General features: G+C 39.8%; 1 protein-coding gene across 1 annotated transcript in view; it reads right to left on the bottom strand.

Moving 5' to 3' along the window:
• The window catches only part of LOC130706612 (uncharacterized), a 180,932-nt gene extending 164,757 nt beyond the window's left edge, over nt 1–16,175 (bottom strand). Inside the window, exon 1 of the mRNA XM_057539300.1 lies at nt 16,079–16,175. The gene's annotated coding sequence lies outside the window, so the exon portion shown is untranslated. The remainder of the gene's footprint in view (nt 1–16,078) is intronic.
• Nucleotides 16,176–16,498: the final 323 nt, after the last annotated feature.

The raw sequence follows: 16,498 nt of genomic DNA, 5'->3' as shown, positions 1-16,498 counted from the left end.
CAGGTATACAAGGCTGGTTCAACATAAGAAAACCAACTAGTGTAATTCATCATATAAACAGGTTAAAGAAGAAAAACTATATGGTCCTATTAATAGATACAGAAAAAGCATTTGACAAATCCAGCATTCATTCATGACAAAAACGTTCAGTAAACTAGAAATAGAAGGGAACTATTGCAACTTAAGAATGAGAATTTACAAAACACCTACAGCTAATATAATATTTATTAGTGAGAAACTAGATGCTTTCTCACTAAGATTAAGAACAAGGCAAGGGGGCTTCCCTGGTGGCGCAGTGGTTGAGAATCTGCCTGCTAATGCAGGGGATACGGGTTCGAGCCCTGGTCTGGGAAGATCCCACATGCCACGGACCAGCTAGGCCCGTGAGCCACAACTACTGAGCCTGCGCGCCTGGAGCCTGTGCTCCGCAACAAGAGAGGCAAAGATAGTGAGGGGCCCACGCACCGCGATGAAGAGTGGCCCCCGCTTGCCGCAACTAGAGAAAGCCCTCACAGAAACGAAGACCCAACACAGCCAAAAATAAATAAATAAATAAATAAAAAAGAACAAGGCAAGGATATCGCCTCAACACATTTTTTCAACATTGTCCTAGAATTCACAGCTAATATAATTAGACAAAAAAAGGAAATTAAAAGTATATAAATTGGAAAGGAAGAAATAAAACTGTTTTTGGAGATGACATGATCATCTATGTAGGAAATCTCACAGAATCAACAAAAAACTTTGAGAACTAATAAGCAATTATAGCAAGGTTGCAGGATACATTTTTCACATATACAAATTAATTGCTTCCCTGTACACCAGCAATTTACAACTGGGTTTTGAAATTAAAAAACACAATATCATTTACATTAACACCCAAAAATGAAATACTTAGGTATAAGTTGAAGAAAATATGTGTAATATCTATATGAGGAAAAACTACAAACCTGTGATGAAAGAAATCCAATAATTTAAATAAATGGAGAGATACTACATGTTCATGTATAGGATGATCAAAATTGTTAAGATGTCAGTTCTTCCCAACTTGATCTACAGATTTAATTAATCCCAATCAAAATCCCAAGTGATCTTGTGGATATTGACAAACTGATTCTAAAGTTTGTAAAAACCCAGAATGGCTGACACAGTATTGAAGGGAGAGAACAAAGTTGGAGGATTAACATTACCCAAAATCAAGACTTACTATAAAGTTAACAGTAATCAAGACAGTGTGGTATGGGCAAAAGAATAGACAAATAGATCAATGGAACTGAATAGAAAGCCCAGAAATAGACCAAGACAAATACAGTCAACTGATTTTGAGAAAAGAACAGAGGCAATATTATGAACAAAGATAGTCTTTTCAACAAACAATGTTGGAATAACTAGACATCCACATGCAAAAAAAAAAAAAAAAGTGAATTTAGAAACAAACCTTACACCTTTCACGAACATTAAGTGAAAATAGAGCACAGACCTAAATATAAAACACAAAGCTATAAAACTTCTGGAAGATAGCATGGAAGAAAATCTTCCAACTCTACAGCACTCTGGTAAAGGCAAAATTATGGAGACACTAAAAAGATTAGGGGTTGCCAGGAATTCGGGACAAGAGAGGAATGATGAACAGGTAGATTACAAGAATTTTTAGGGCAGTGAAACTATTATGTATGAGATTGTAATGGTCAGTACATGTCATTATACATTTATCCAAACCTATAGAACGTACAACACAAATAGTGAACTCTAATGTAAAACTTAATTAACAACAATATATCAGTATTGGTTCATCAATTGTAAAACTGTACCACTAATGCAAGATGTTAATAATTGGGGAAAAGGGAATGGGGCGTTGGCAGGAGAATAGAATAAATGGAATCTCTATATCTGCTTAATATTTCTGTAAACCTAACACTGCTCAAAAAAAAGTTTCGGGGCTTCCCTGGTGGCGCAGTGGTTGAGAATCCGCCTGCTAATGCAGGGGACACGGGTTCGAGCCCTGGTCTGGGAAGATCCCACATGCCACGGAGCAGCTGGGCCCGTGAGCCACAATTGCTGAGCCTGCGCGTCTGGAGCCTGTGCCCCGTGACGGGAGGGGCCGCGATAGAGAAAGGCCCGCGCACCGCGATGAAGAGCGGTCCCCGCACCGCGATGAAGAGTGGCCCCCGCTTGCCGCAACTGGAGAAAGCCCTCGCACGAACCGAAGACCCAACACAGCCAAAAATAAATAAATAAATAAATAAATAAATAAGAAAATCCTTTAAAAAAAAAAAAAAAAAAAAAAGAAACTCTCAGTGAGGCTTCCTATTTCCCTGGCAATAGAGTTATTTGCATATGTTACTTGGAGGCCAAAATTATAAAAAAAAAAAAAAAAAAAAAAGTTTCTAATTAAAGAAATAGTGGCAGAGAGAGTTGTAGCTTTGTAGCAAAGTGCTGATTCATGAAGGTTTTAGAGATTTAACAAAAATGCAGTAAGTGATTGCTTAGGGCTAGGAGGCTTGTGGGGATAGTAGGGTGATAGGTATGGGATTTCTTCTTGAGGTGACAAAAATGTTTTAAAATTAACCGTCGTGATCACTGCACATATCTGTGAGTATACTAAAAACGACTGAATTTTACACTCTAAATGGATGAGTTATAATCATATGTGAATTATATCTTAATAAATCTGGCTAAAAAATTAAATGGCCTAGATCTGTGTTATTAAATTAAATAAACAGCACTTAATAGTTTTTCTATAGCTGAAGTGTATGCTGTAAGGTTCTAACATATGACTTCTTCCCAGGAAGTCAATAATGTTTAAAAGTATAAAATTTCAGAGTTAATATCAATGTTTTACAGATTTCAATGACAAGAGAATCACAGATGCAAGGGCCAAGAACCATTAAAATAGTTTCCTTCCAGATCACAGACTAATGAATAAGATTTCCAAATGTCAATATTGATGACATGGAAAAGTATACACTATTAATTTGGAGTGAAGCTGTCAGCATTTATTTTTGAATGAAAACGATTACAAAACCCTCTTCCCCAAACACACACATACAAATGCCGAAGAGTGCATCCTCCTTCGTGAAGCTACCAACTCAGCAGCCTTCAATGAAGGGCATACAAAAGATGGAGCGCACTACAAATATCCATTGTTGCCACCACCTCAATAACAGAGGAGTGGCTTTATCATCGGAAGTAATCGAAAGAAAGAAAGAACAGATGGACGTCTGGTTTATGGGGACTCACACAGTAAGCGTCACCCGAGGTGGAGGGCTTGCCACGAATAGAAATTAGGTGTTAGAAAGAGGGAACATGAGCGCAACAGAGAGGAAGACGGTTTGGAGAAGGGATGCTCAATTATTTTATTCGGTTGTTTTATTTTGTGATATATGTCTGACAAACTGATTGCACAGAATCGCATTCTCTTACTGAGTGAAACTAATTAGTGTAATTATTTTAAATTGAGGCTATCTTATAAAAAAGCTGAAGAACTCGGGGGCTTCCCTGCTGGCACAGTGGTTGACACTCTGCCTGCTAATGCAGGGAACATGGGTTCGAGCCCTGGTCTGGGAAGATCCCACATGCCGCGGAGCGACTAGGCCCGTGAGCCACAATTACTGAGCCTGCGCGTCTGGAGCCTGTGCTCCGCAACAAGAGAGGCCGCGATGGTGAGAGGCCCGCGCACCGCGATGAAGAGTGGCCCCGGCTCGCCGCAACTCGAGTAAGCCCTCGCACAGAAACGAAGAACCAACACAGCCAAAAATTAATTAATTAATTAATTAATTAAAAAAAAAAAAAGAAAACCCCAAACATGATAAATATCAATACAAAGAAAACCAAGCCTGGGCACATCATACTCAGATTACTGATGAGTAAAGATAAGGAGAAAATCTTTAAAATATCCAGAAAATAAAAGACACAACACATACAGAGGAACAAATATAAAAAAAAAAAAAAAAGCTGAAGAACTAAAACCAAAAAAAATGATTTCTTTTGATTCTTTTAAAATATCCTATGAAAAGCTAGCTTTTAATAGGGACTTTAGATCGCTGTTATTTGGGGTATTTTGTACACTCTCTTCTATAGTTTCTAATTCACCTCTGTTTCATCAAGTGAAAAATCACATTTCATTGTACTTGTGCTCCATTTGTTCTCCATATAACATCTTCCCACCCTTGTTTTAGTATTATCTAAGATCTTGGGAGATTTCAATCAAAAACACGTGGATGATTTTGGACTCTAAGCTTGGAGCATCCACCAATTATGTTTGAATTCACGAGACTGAAATAGCTATTGGCAATAGTGTAACCAAGAGAGGAGATCCCTTCTTACACCTCACACATGTACATTTCACATGAGTGCCTTTACTGTAGCTTTATGACAAAGATGTTTAACCACCTGGCAATTAAAAAAAAAAAACAAACACTTTGGTGCTCTAAATTCTTGTCATATTCTTCAAACTTATTGTCCTAAAAATATTTGTATAAACAACTGAATTTCAAAGGCATATTTTTAAAAGCTTTCTTATTATATATGCATATAGATCAACTTCTTAAACACTGTAAGCTGTAAGATGGAAGAACTTCTGCATCTAAGTGCATGCTTCTTTTCTTAGACATATTTGCACAATCATTGCAGGCTAAAATTGATGGTGCTCCTGAATGCAAGTTCCCTATAAGGTAAAATTCAGTTTCCTGTACTTCATTCCTATAATCTATAAATATTGAAATGAGGTAACTAGAAGGTAAGTTCATTTAAAAATTTAACTAAATTATTTTTGTAGCACATTGAATATTGTTTATTAGCATATATATTTTAAGGCACTGACTTACATAGGAATGATTCCCAGGGTGAAAACATGTATGTGATGTTTTAGAGAATAAAACAAAATTATTTTTATAACATATGTATATATATAAATGCATATATTAGCCAATATCCATTTGTAAACCTTTATTCTATTCAAACTTAATACTCCACTTCCAAAAAGATATGTCCATGTAAAGTTGACAAAGTTCACCTCTTAAAATATGTCTATGTTTAAAAGAAATAAAGGTGCACTATACACCAAATTCTGTTATTTAAATTTGTATTTCATATATAAATTGGACTACACTGCATTATGTAATACTCCATAGGTACTGAATAAGTAATAAAAACTAAAAATAGTATTTATCTAGATGATATGATTGACCAGAAGGTATGTCCTGGATTATTATAAATATTTCAAGAGGAGGAGGATTATCTATAAAACCTTTTTCATCTGAAGTCCTGGGTCTTATGATATAGATAGAACTTTATCTAAACATGTAGAGTTTCCTGATTTCCTTTGAAGAAATCAGTAAGAAACTCTTTGAAAAGAAGAAAAAAACAAAACAAAACAACAAAAGCAAGGGGCAAGTTAAAACAGTTTATGTTGCTCTTTGTTTTACTAGATCTTATTTAATTTAAAATCAATTTGAAATCTCTAGTAATATGTAATGTTTACTTAAGTAGAAGCAATTAGACAAATAGTGTTTTCAGTACAGATGTACCCAGCCACTCTGATAATTCATTTTAAAGACACCTTAAGATAATAGGCTGAGATTTCCAAATAGATTTAGTTACAGGAGGGCTGGCTAACAAAGTCACTTCTAAAAGTTTGTGCCCTGATATTACAAACACCAATGTAAAATATTGCCTATTATCTTTAGATCTCAATTTTGCATTAAGTTCTGGATGTATAACTGTAAAAAGCAACTTTATAATTCAGTGGTATTTGGGGGCAAACTTAATAATATTTTTTCCAGAAAAAAATATAATGGAAGCAAAAAATCTCTATTCAATTGGAATTTTTAAATTTTAGTCACAAAATTAATAGAGGCACATAGTTTAAAAAATCAAATAGCACTAAAATGTTTACTTTGAAAATTAGCTTTTCACAGAAGCTGTGGAACTTGGGCAAGTCATTTACCTGTCTGTGCTTCAGTTTCCTCATCTGTAAAATGGGCATAATAATATGTCAGATTCACAGAGGTGCTGTGAGGATTAAATGAATTAACGCATGTGAAAGACTTGGTACAATGCCTGGCCATAGCAGGATCTTTATAGATTCAACTATTATTATTACTGTTCCCACCCTCAGAAGTAATCGTCTCGATTCCCATAAACAGTCTCTGTCTCTTTCAGAACAGAATTTTTCCTCCTACTCTCAATTAAATGTAAATCTGTTTGAGGGGAAGCACAGGATATGCATTCATATTTAGTTGAAGTTAAAATTTCAAAATTTGGAACACATCTACCTGATTCCTTTTTCTCATCCTTCTTGATAGAATATGGAATGTTTGTTTTCCTGTTTATCTAATCCAAAATATTCAAAACACTTTCAAGGTCTGTAGAGAACAGACTTGTGGTTGCCATGTGGGGGGGTGGGGGGAAGTACTGGGAGTTTGGGATTAGCAGATGCAAACTAGTATATATAGGATGGATAAACAACAAAGTGCTACCATATAGCACAGGGAACTATATTCAGTATCCTGTGATAAATTGTAATGGAAAAGAATATGAGAAAGAATGCATATATATATATATATATATATATATATATATATATATATATATATGTATATATATACATATACGCATATATATGTGTATATATATATATATACACACATATATATGTGTGTGTATATATATATATATATATATATATATATATATATATAACTGGATTACTGTGCTGTATAGCAGAAATTAACACAACATTGTAAAGTCAACTATACTTCAAGAAAATAAATTAAAACAAAAAACTCTTTCAGGGTCTGAATAATAATCATCTTTCAGAATTGAGCCTGAATTTACATCTGGACTTACACATATATCTTTCTATTTTAAAATATATTTTATAGAGGTAAGTCATTGTCTCAGTTTTTGTCATTACTTATAAGCTTATGTTTTGATAGAGTTTATATGGAAATACCATGTGGCATAACAGCCTATTTCACACCCTAGGAGGTGGGAAGGGTATAAGGACTCATTATCATCGACCCAGATTCTCATCTGATTCAACTAATTGGCATTTCAGTCTCACAAGCAACATTTGAAATTTTTATTGCAAGGAACTAATGGGATGAAGAACAACACAAGTAATCAAATCAAATAAAGGCATCTGCTGGAGTGGGACCCCAGGGCCCCATCCCACAGCTTTTTATGGAGAATTTTGTTTCCATGGAAAGGCCAGAATTCCCTAGGGGTGGAGTTTCATGATCAGAAAGTAAAGAAAAACCTCTATGTATTATTAATATCAACACACAAAATAATACAACTGCATTACACATTTCTCAATTTAGAATAAGGATAGCATGTACGAACATGTTTTGGGAAGGTTACTGAAATTCTCTAAATCACTTTGATATCCTTAAGTTTCTTAAGGCATTTATCAAAACTCCACAAGAACAGAACTCTTCGTTGTTGCTTGAGTCAATAAAAATCTGACTCAACTTCTATTTTAGGTCACAGATTTTTAATGGAGTAAACCAGGATTTCCTTCGTAATGAAACTACAAGGCCTGCACTATACTGCAATTCAGTAAACTCTGAATTATAAATGCTAAAATTCCTTTTGACAGTAAGGAGTAGCATAATTCTTTGTTGGGAGCAACATTATTGGACAATTTTTCTTAAGAAACGGAGAATTTATTAAAGCATCTTATGGGCTCACAGAATCAATAAGAGGCTGAAGGACTGGGCTTGGGAAATAAGTAGAAACCAAATACCCCTGGATCAAGGGTGGGAGTGGGTGAGGGGGCAGGACCATATTTGCCTTTCGGTTGGACCCTGCTGCCCCCTTTATTTTTGCCTGTTCAGGACCAACCAAGAGCTAACAATCCTCTTATTTTTAGTTTTTTTTGAGGAACCTCCCCTACTTCTGGGTATATAGTTAATGGAATTGAAATCAGGATCTCATTAAGATTTCTGCACTCCTACATTCACTGCAACAATATTATTCACAATAGCCAAGATGTGGAAGCAACCTAAATGTCCATCAACAGACGAATGGATAAAAGATATGTGAGATATATATAATGGACTATTATTCAGTGTTAAAAAAGAAGGAAATCCTGCCATTTGTGACAACATGAATGAATGTGGAAAAATTATGCTAAGTGAAATAAGTCAGACACAGAAGGACAAATACTACATGATACCACTTACGTGAGGAATCTAAAATCGTCAAATCACAGAAGCACAGAGTAGAATGGTGGTTGGCAGGGGCTGAGGGGAGGGGGAAAAGAGAAGGTGTTAGTTAAAGGGAACAAAGTTCCAGTTATGCAAGATGAATAAGTCCTAGAGATCTTCTGTACAGAATAGTGCCTCTGGTTAGTAACACTGTACGTGCTCTTAAAAATTTGCTAAGGGAAAAAAAAAAAAAATTTGCTAAGGGGATAGATCTTACGTTGTGTTCTTATCCCAAAATAATAAGAAGAAGAAGGAGAAGAAAAAGGGTGGAAGAAAAGAACAACAACCTACTTAACACAAGAGTGCAGGTCACAGCCCCACTCTCATCTGCAGGTGAAGTGGTTTCCACAGTAGCAGGAAACACACTGCCTCTCAATAGGAAATCACATCTGGGTTAATTCCGCAGAGTCAGGGGCGGGTGGGTGCTGGACAGTCGAAAAATAACAAGCACAGTTTCCCAAATTTACATCTATTCATGTACATGAAACAGGCTGGGACCTGGGAGCCTTTGCTGCAGTGCTGCAGTGCTTGCACCTGGACAAATGTCTCTTAGAGCAACAAAATGCAAAGAAACTATAAGGGACTAAAAATAACTGCGTGCATGCACAGTTGGGGCAAATTCTGGACAAAAGATACAGAAAGACCAAAAAAGCCCAACTGCCACTTCTGAAGAGCTAGAAGCAAAAACGGGGGTCGGGAGCAAAGGCTGGGTTCTGCGCATGCCCCCTGCACTCAGCACCACCAAAGGGGTGGGCAGACCACCTAAGTCACCCCTCCGGCCCAACCCTGGGACACACCACTACCTCCCCCCATATAAGGAACCAGCTGCCCCCACCCCCACACCCAGGAAGCGAGCAAGGGAACCTGTTGCTTGTTCTCGCTCCCCCTGCTGCAGCAGGGGTCCCAATAAAGCTTTGCCTGAATTACTTGTCTGGTCTCTGATCAATTTCTATTGATTAAGGAGGCCAAGGACCCTGGTCAGTAACATACACACTTCAAATTCCAGAAATTGTAAGTCTTGCTGAACACAATTCTCTTTCAGATAAGGAAGGGTACCACCCACTCACCAAAGGCAGAAAACCTCAAGTCTCTGCATCCAGCCCCAATCCTAGGGTCTCTGGATGTTGTCTAATCCTCCTCTCAGATGGTCACAGGCACATCTACATCATCAGAAACCCACAGAGTAATGGTGAATGTAACCATCACTATAGTGGTCTATATAAAATGGTCTGACAAGGGAAAGGGATGGGGGAGGAAAATGAGTTATGGAGCATGGAAGGAAACATGTGTAGGCATGTGCTTCTGCATCATTCGTGATACTGTGACGTCCCTCAGCCACTCTGCTCCATGGTCACCTTGTTCTCAGCCAGCACTAGGCTCATTGGTGTCTTCACTTGGTGACATGATCCAGACCTTCATTTCTGAAGGAACTGAGACCTTCACAGCCCAGCCAATGTGGTGTTGTTGCCTCTTGAATTTTCATAAGATATAGATGTAGGGAGGCAGGACACAAGATCCCTTTGATCATCAGAAAGGATTTCTCCCACCCATCTCGTAACACTTTTTTCCCAGCTTGCCTAGTGATCAGCAGAGCCCAGGATGCCAGGGGCAACATCAGCTTTAATTCAGGGAGCCACTGTTGTGCCAGCTGGTGGACGCATCCCTCCTATGGGTCAGACCATCTCTAAGTAATCTGAGTCGCCACTTAGTGACAGGAAGAAAAGGGTTTGTAAGCAGGTCATTAAATGGTTCACAAGTGAAAGTGGAAGTGGTCACTAGTTCAGAAGAATAGTCAGGTCCTATAAAACAACGTGTCATAGAAATGGTCAAGATGTATATATACACACTACTACATATAAAATAGATAACCAATAAGAACTTACAGTATAGCACAGGGAACTCTACTCAATACTCTGTAATAACCTGTATGGGAATAGAATCTAAAAAAGAGTGAATACATGTATATGTATGACTGATTCACTTTGCTGTACAGCAGAAAGTAACAGAACGTTGTAAATCAATTATACTCCAATAAAAATTAATTAACAAAAATAAATGATACCAATCAAAAAAAAGAAAAAAGAAAGATGTGACCCAGAGTACTGCTTCTGCCACTGAAGAGCTCTAGCTCAGCTGCCCTGGACCCATCCATATAGCTGGACAGGCCCTTGCTTCTGCCTGCTGTGGTGCCCCCCTCCCCCAAGAACTCCACAACTGCAATCACAACAATAAAATCCGACTGCTTCTTAATCTTTTCCCCACTTGTTCCTGACTCTCAGTCTTGGGTTGCAGGATCCCAGTGGCCGAGCCCAAGGTTCAGGCCCTCACACTGGCTGCCAGGGACACCAAGAAGGGGAATCTGCTCCCTTCATTCATTGTCATTCTGAATGAGTTGATACACCTAATTGTTGTATTTTCATGTCTTCCCTCTGGGAAAGCTGTCAAGGAACAGCCTATTGTAAACAAACTCTATTTAGAGTATAATTGAAGAACCAAATTAAAAAAAGAATCCTAAGCTTCAGTTAAATAAATAAATAATAAACACATACATACATATGTACATACATCAAAAGAAGAAGAGAACGTAACAGTTTATCCTCCAATTGACACATGAATACATTCCTTACTCTCAGCAGGTTCATAGAAGCAAACAGGGACCCCTGAGAGACTCAGGCCCTGTGCTCTCATTTTCCTTTTTAGTGTTGATGAAACAGCCTCCAAAGTGCTCACATGGTTAATTCTTGGCAGAACTAGAGTGAAGATGCCACACTAAATATTGAGCTTCCTGGGAACACCATCCAAGCCTTACACATCCACCGCAAGTCACACGGTGCCTGTCACATAGTAAGCCCCAAATATTTTTTACTAAATGACCGAGTCCACACACTTTCCAATATATTAAGCTTTATGTACCTCCATTAATAAGCATTTCACAGTTAAGGATTGAATTTTAGACTTCCATTCCCCTCATCTCCTTAATTCCATGCTAACTGAAAGATAGCACCTTGAGAACACAGGAATTCTAGACATTCTGGTGATTCAAGTCATGTTGCAAAAGCAGAATTGTTGCAGGTTTTTTTCCTTCCTCAAATAATACTTGGCACAGAAAAAGCATACGGATGCAGCACATTGCATTTTCCCCTGCCAGCAGCTCGCTCATGGAGCATCTACTCATGAAAACACAATTTTTAAAATTTATTTATTTATTTTATTGAAGTATAGTTGATTTACAATGTTGTGTTAGTTTTAGGTGTACAGCAAAGTGATTCAGTTATACATACATATATATATATATGCACATATACATATATATGTTCTTTTGCAGATTTTTTCCCATATAAGTTATTACAAAATATTGAGTGTTTTCCCTGTGCTGTACAGCAGGTCCTTATGAAAACATTTTAATACCCAGATAGATAAGCACTTACAGGTATTACAAGGATACCATTCAAAATAGGGAACAGTAAGTGACTCCTTCACATTAGGTCAGGCAGAGTTTTCTCATTTACTTTTTAAGTGGTTTTTATTGATTTTGTTTTGTTTTGTTCTGTTTTATTTTGCCTAAGAACTAGTGGGACAGAATCATTGAATGCGTAAGCTGAAAGGACTCTGGACCAGTGCTCTAATGGAACAGATGAAGAGAACTCACCCAGAGACCAAGGACCTGGCAAGCACTCCTATCCCAGGGCTTTATCACCACCACACATGGTCTCGGGGGCCACGTTCATTGAATGCCTACCACTTGGTCTGTATCATATTTGATTTTACAGAGAAATAACAGTCACCTTTTCCTCCCTATTGCAGAAGGTATTCTTGTGACTTTGATAGTGAGAATGCATTTAAAAAACATTTTTAAAGCACATCTTTCCAAATGCGAATATGAATATGTGGATGTTTTTGGTCTTGTACATTCAATAATATGAAACTACAGTGACTGAAAGAGTATAACTAAAGTAGGAAAGAACACTCTCTTTTCTCCCTAAAAATGTGTCAGAATCATTGTGCTTATAAAAGCCTGGAATCACAAAAGTCATTGATGAAAAATATGATTGGGATAGCTCCAATTAGATACTTTCTAAAATCGTTTTCTTTCCTCTTTCTCAAGTATTTTAAGCTACAGAGAAGCTCCTTAACTGTAATAGGGTTCATTGAAGACTGACTCTTCAGAGCTGAGCAGAGCCCAGGCTGCCCTCAAGCGCATGTGTGGGAGAGATGCTCTCAGTTCAAGGCAGGCTCTCTGTGCCCTGAAATCTGGCTAAAGCTGCACAGTGCTACGAAGACAACTTGTGAGGAAAGAGCAGGGAGTGTGCAGGAAAGCAACAGAGCCTGGCTCTCAGGGAAGATCACGGTACAGGGGCCAAATAGTCTGGGTTGGGCCTGGTCCCCAGTCCCCAGCAAACTTGGAAACACCACGAAATCACTTTAGAGTCTCTCAAACAATATGTCACTGTGAAGTCTTTCAATTCTATACCAGCTCTGTAATTCTTTATTTTCATCGCTTAATCCAGGGGTCCCCAACCCACTGTGCGAGGCCTGTTAGGAACCAGGGGGCACAGCAGGAGGTGAACAGTGGGTGAGAGAGAGAGAGAGAAGCTTCATCCGTTGCTCCACACTGCTTGCATTACCACCTGAATCACGCCCGCCACTGTAGCTCACATTACTGCCTAAACCATCCCCCCTGCTTCTGTGGAAAAAACTGTCTTCCACGAAACTGGTCCCTGGTGCCAAAAAGTTGGGGACCGCTGGAATCGGTTTGCCACAATTTACCATGTAACCTCTTGTAATTCTCATTAGGTTTCAGCAGCTTTGGACTTGTCACTTACCTTGACATCGGAGCTCTACAAAATTGTCTAAATTAATGAAAAATTCCATAGAGCATGATATCACGTATCTTAAGAGACTGCCTTTCTGTTAATGTTATTCATTGGTTACTAGACTTATCTACCTGTGGTTAACCTATCTCAAAAGTTAGCAAATATTATTCAGCAGAAACGAATGTTTCTAATACAGTGTGTCAAAAATTACATTAAATTTTCCCCAAGATATAGTCCCTAATACAATTTTTGCTTCTCTTATTATGTTACAAATGATAAAATGACTGCCTGAAAATTGAAGTTGTCTTGAAGAGTTTAGCACCCTCAAAAAAACACTTCTATATAGACTTTTTCTTATTTGAACATATTACTTTTTTTAATGATTTCTTCTGAAATAATTATAAACTGACAGGAAGTTGCAAAAATAGGACAGTAAAGCCCCAAGTAATCTTCATCCGGTTTTCCTAATTGCTTACATTTTATGTAACAATAGGATACTATCAAAGCTGGGAAATTGACATTGCTACAAGGTATATGTGTGCCACATTATCACATGTGTTGCCACCACCAAGATCAAGATACATAACTGTTCCATCACCACAAAGACCTCCCTCCTGTTACCCTGATATATAGTCACACTTACCTTCCTCCCACCCTGGCCCCCATGCACCATCCCTAAAACTTGGCAACCACTTGTCTGTCTCCTTCTTTGTCATCTTGAGAATGCTCTATAAATGTATTCATATAATATGTGGCCTTCAAACACCAACCTCAAATGTTGGCTTCTTTCACCCAGCATGTTTTTTGAGATCCATCCAAGTACTTGCGTGTATCAGTAGTTAATCCTTTTTACTGTTAAGTAGTGTTTCATAGTATTAATGTACCACGGTTTGTTTAACCATTTACTTATTCTAGAACATTTTTTTTTTTCATTCTTTTGCTTTACCTGGTGCTCTGAGCCTTACGGATGGAGATATTCTAGTTCACTAGCCTTGAGAAAAAACCAAGTCACTGCGTTCTAACAGGAGGCTAATGACAAGTCACTGTCACTTATCTCTTAAAGTGCTTATCTCTTCCATGTAAATGATTTGTAGCAGGCTGATTTAAACATTTTCTGCAGGGCCCACAGCATCTAACACAAGGTCTTGCAACTAATGGGCACCAATAAACACCTAATTCATAAACATTAAGGAAAACAACACTTGTCATAGACGCCAAATGTCAGCTCTTCACAGGTGCTGAAATAGCAGCAAATTCAAGATCTAGCCGTTTATTATAAAAATGTGCTGTCTTGGTAGACTAACTTTTCATTTGTGTGTGAACACGTCCCCCTAATCATTTAAACGATTTTTTCACAGCCCAGAAGAAACATTTCTTAAACTTCACATCTATTTTTGGCTGTCAAATGACAGAAGACCTTTGGTGTCCCTGGAAGCACACAAACATCTCTCCAAATTACTGCTGTTATTGAAATGTGCTCCAATTACCAAAATATCTGGGTTCCCACGGAGAAGTACAGCAAGCATTCAGTGTACACACACATACATACCACAGATAAAGCAGTTATATTAATTCAGGTTAGAGTCAAACGCCCACAAACACGGAATCTGGCCAACAGCCTGTAACCACCATCAATAAAGGGATTCCATAAAAAGAATGCACAACTCTGATACCTCATTTAAAATCGCCTTCAGTCACTGCCTAGGCGCACCCCCTGGGTACCATGGCAGCCAGCTCAGTGCTAGAGGTGTGTGTATATTTATTTATTTTACTCAAATAGAACTTTTGAATTTTTGATTTATGTGGAGTGTGGAAACAATAGAGCGTGATTCTGACACATTCCCAATTGTCCATTAATTAAAGTCTTGAAGGGTTGGGACTACTGTTTTACATGTAATCTGTTCCCCCACCACCTAAATCCTCAATGACTAATGTAACCCAAAAAATCCACTTAGCTTTTCTGAAACTATAAATCCAAGAAACATCAATACCTGCTGAAAAATCAAACAGAAACATTGTATTTTGCATGCTTTCCCATCCTTGTCCCTGAATAGAAGTTCCTAAAACTGAAACCCAGATACTGCTATCTTGGGAGGTCAGGTTTAGACTGTGTATGTTCTCCAAAACAGGGCCTGGTCCAAGTACATCTGAGATTCTTCCTGAAGCAGCAGAGAACGTAAGCACAAGCAAAAAGGAGGGGCTGAGATGCACAATAACTCTTTATTAATTATCTTAGAGATGGGCTGAGAAAAATCCCCAGAGTACTAATGTATTTTTCTCTTCTGTCCTCGAGGCTGAGCTAGAAGTTTCACTGTCCTGACTATACAGCTCTGGTTTCATGAGCGACTGAATTCCAAAATGTAGGCCAGAGATAGATTCTAAGATACACACCCAAGAGAGAGTTTTGGGGGCGAGGCATCAACCTGAAAGAGTAAAGCCCCTCAAGCAAGCCAAACCACAGCAGAGACCCAGACTCAGGCACCTCTGCCTCAGAGGGTGCCCTCCCTGGGTTTCATACGCACTCATTTCTACTTTTTGCTGGGGGAGGGGAAGGGACACTCCACTGTCCTGCTTATCTCCAGGATCCCTCTGCACCCCACCCACTCTGGCCGAACATGCCCCAGGCCCACAGACCACAGCACTGCACCCGGCACCATCCAATCAAACACATCAGCTGCACACCCCGGTCTCTTCCAGGAGGAGCCCCCATTCCTTCTCAGAATCCTGAGTATTCCTCACCCCCTTCAGCTCACCTACAGCAAGTGGCTGCCCCTTCTGAACCAAATCCCACTCTTCCCCATCCATAGGCTCCAGAGTCAACAGACCTTGCCTTCTGCATCACCTGCTAGCATCCCTTCCTAGACACACCCGACCTCCCAAGAGTGGACCCACACACCTTCCTCACACGCTCCAAGCCCGCACAGCCTCGGAGCCCGCACACCCTCCAAGCCCCTCTTCCGGGTCCCGCGCCTGGCCCGGCCTACGCGGCCTACAATGGGCGCCGCACAGGCCCGCGCCCCTCAGGAATGCGCGCCCGGCCGCACTACTCACCCGAGCGGCGGCGGCGGCGGCGGGGCCCCGGGACCGGCTCCCAGAGCGGCGCGGCGCGGTGCGGCCCATGCGCTCAGCGGCGACGCGGCAGGCGGGACTGGGCGGGGGCGCGGCCCCGGGCGGCCCCCATCGCAGCGGCGGCGCGGCGGCCCGGAGGCGAGCGCGGGGCAGGCCGCGGGGGCGCCGCCGAGGCCGGCCGCCCACTCCCACCGGCCTGCTCCGCGGGGACGCGGCTCCGGCCCGACTCCGGCCGGTCCGGCGGCGGCGGCGGCGGCGGCGGCGGCGGCCGCGATCGCTTCCCCGAGCCGGGACCTAGAACATTTTTATTGTTTCTAGTTTGGGACTATTACAAACAAAGCTGCTAGAAACAATCATGTAGAGATATTTGCATGGACATAAAATTTAATTTCTCTGGGATGA

The sequence above is a fragment of the Balaenoptera acutorostrata genome (genome assembly GCF_949987535.1).
Source record: "Balaenoptera acutorostrata chromosome 6 unlocalized genomic scaffold, mBalAcu1.1 SUPER_6_unloc_5, whole genome shotgun sequence".
Lineage (NCBI taxonomy): Eukaryota > Metazoa > Chordata > Mammalia > Artiodactyla > Balaenopteridae > Balaenoptera > Balaenoptera acutorostrata.
The sequence above is the reverse complement of the archived record's forward strand: the minus strand, read 5'-3'. Positions and strand labels throughout refer to the sequence as shown.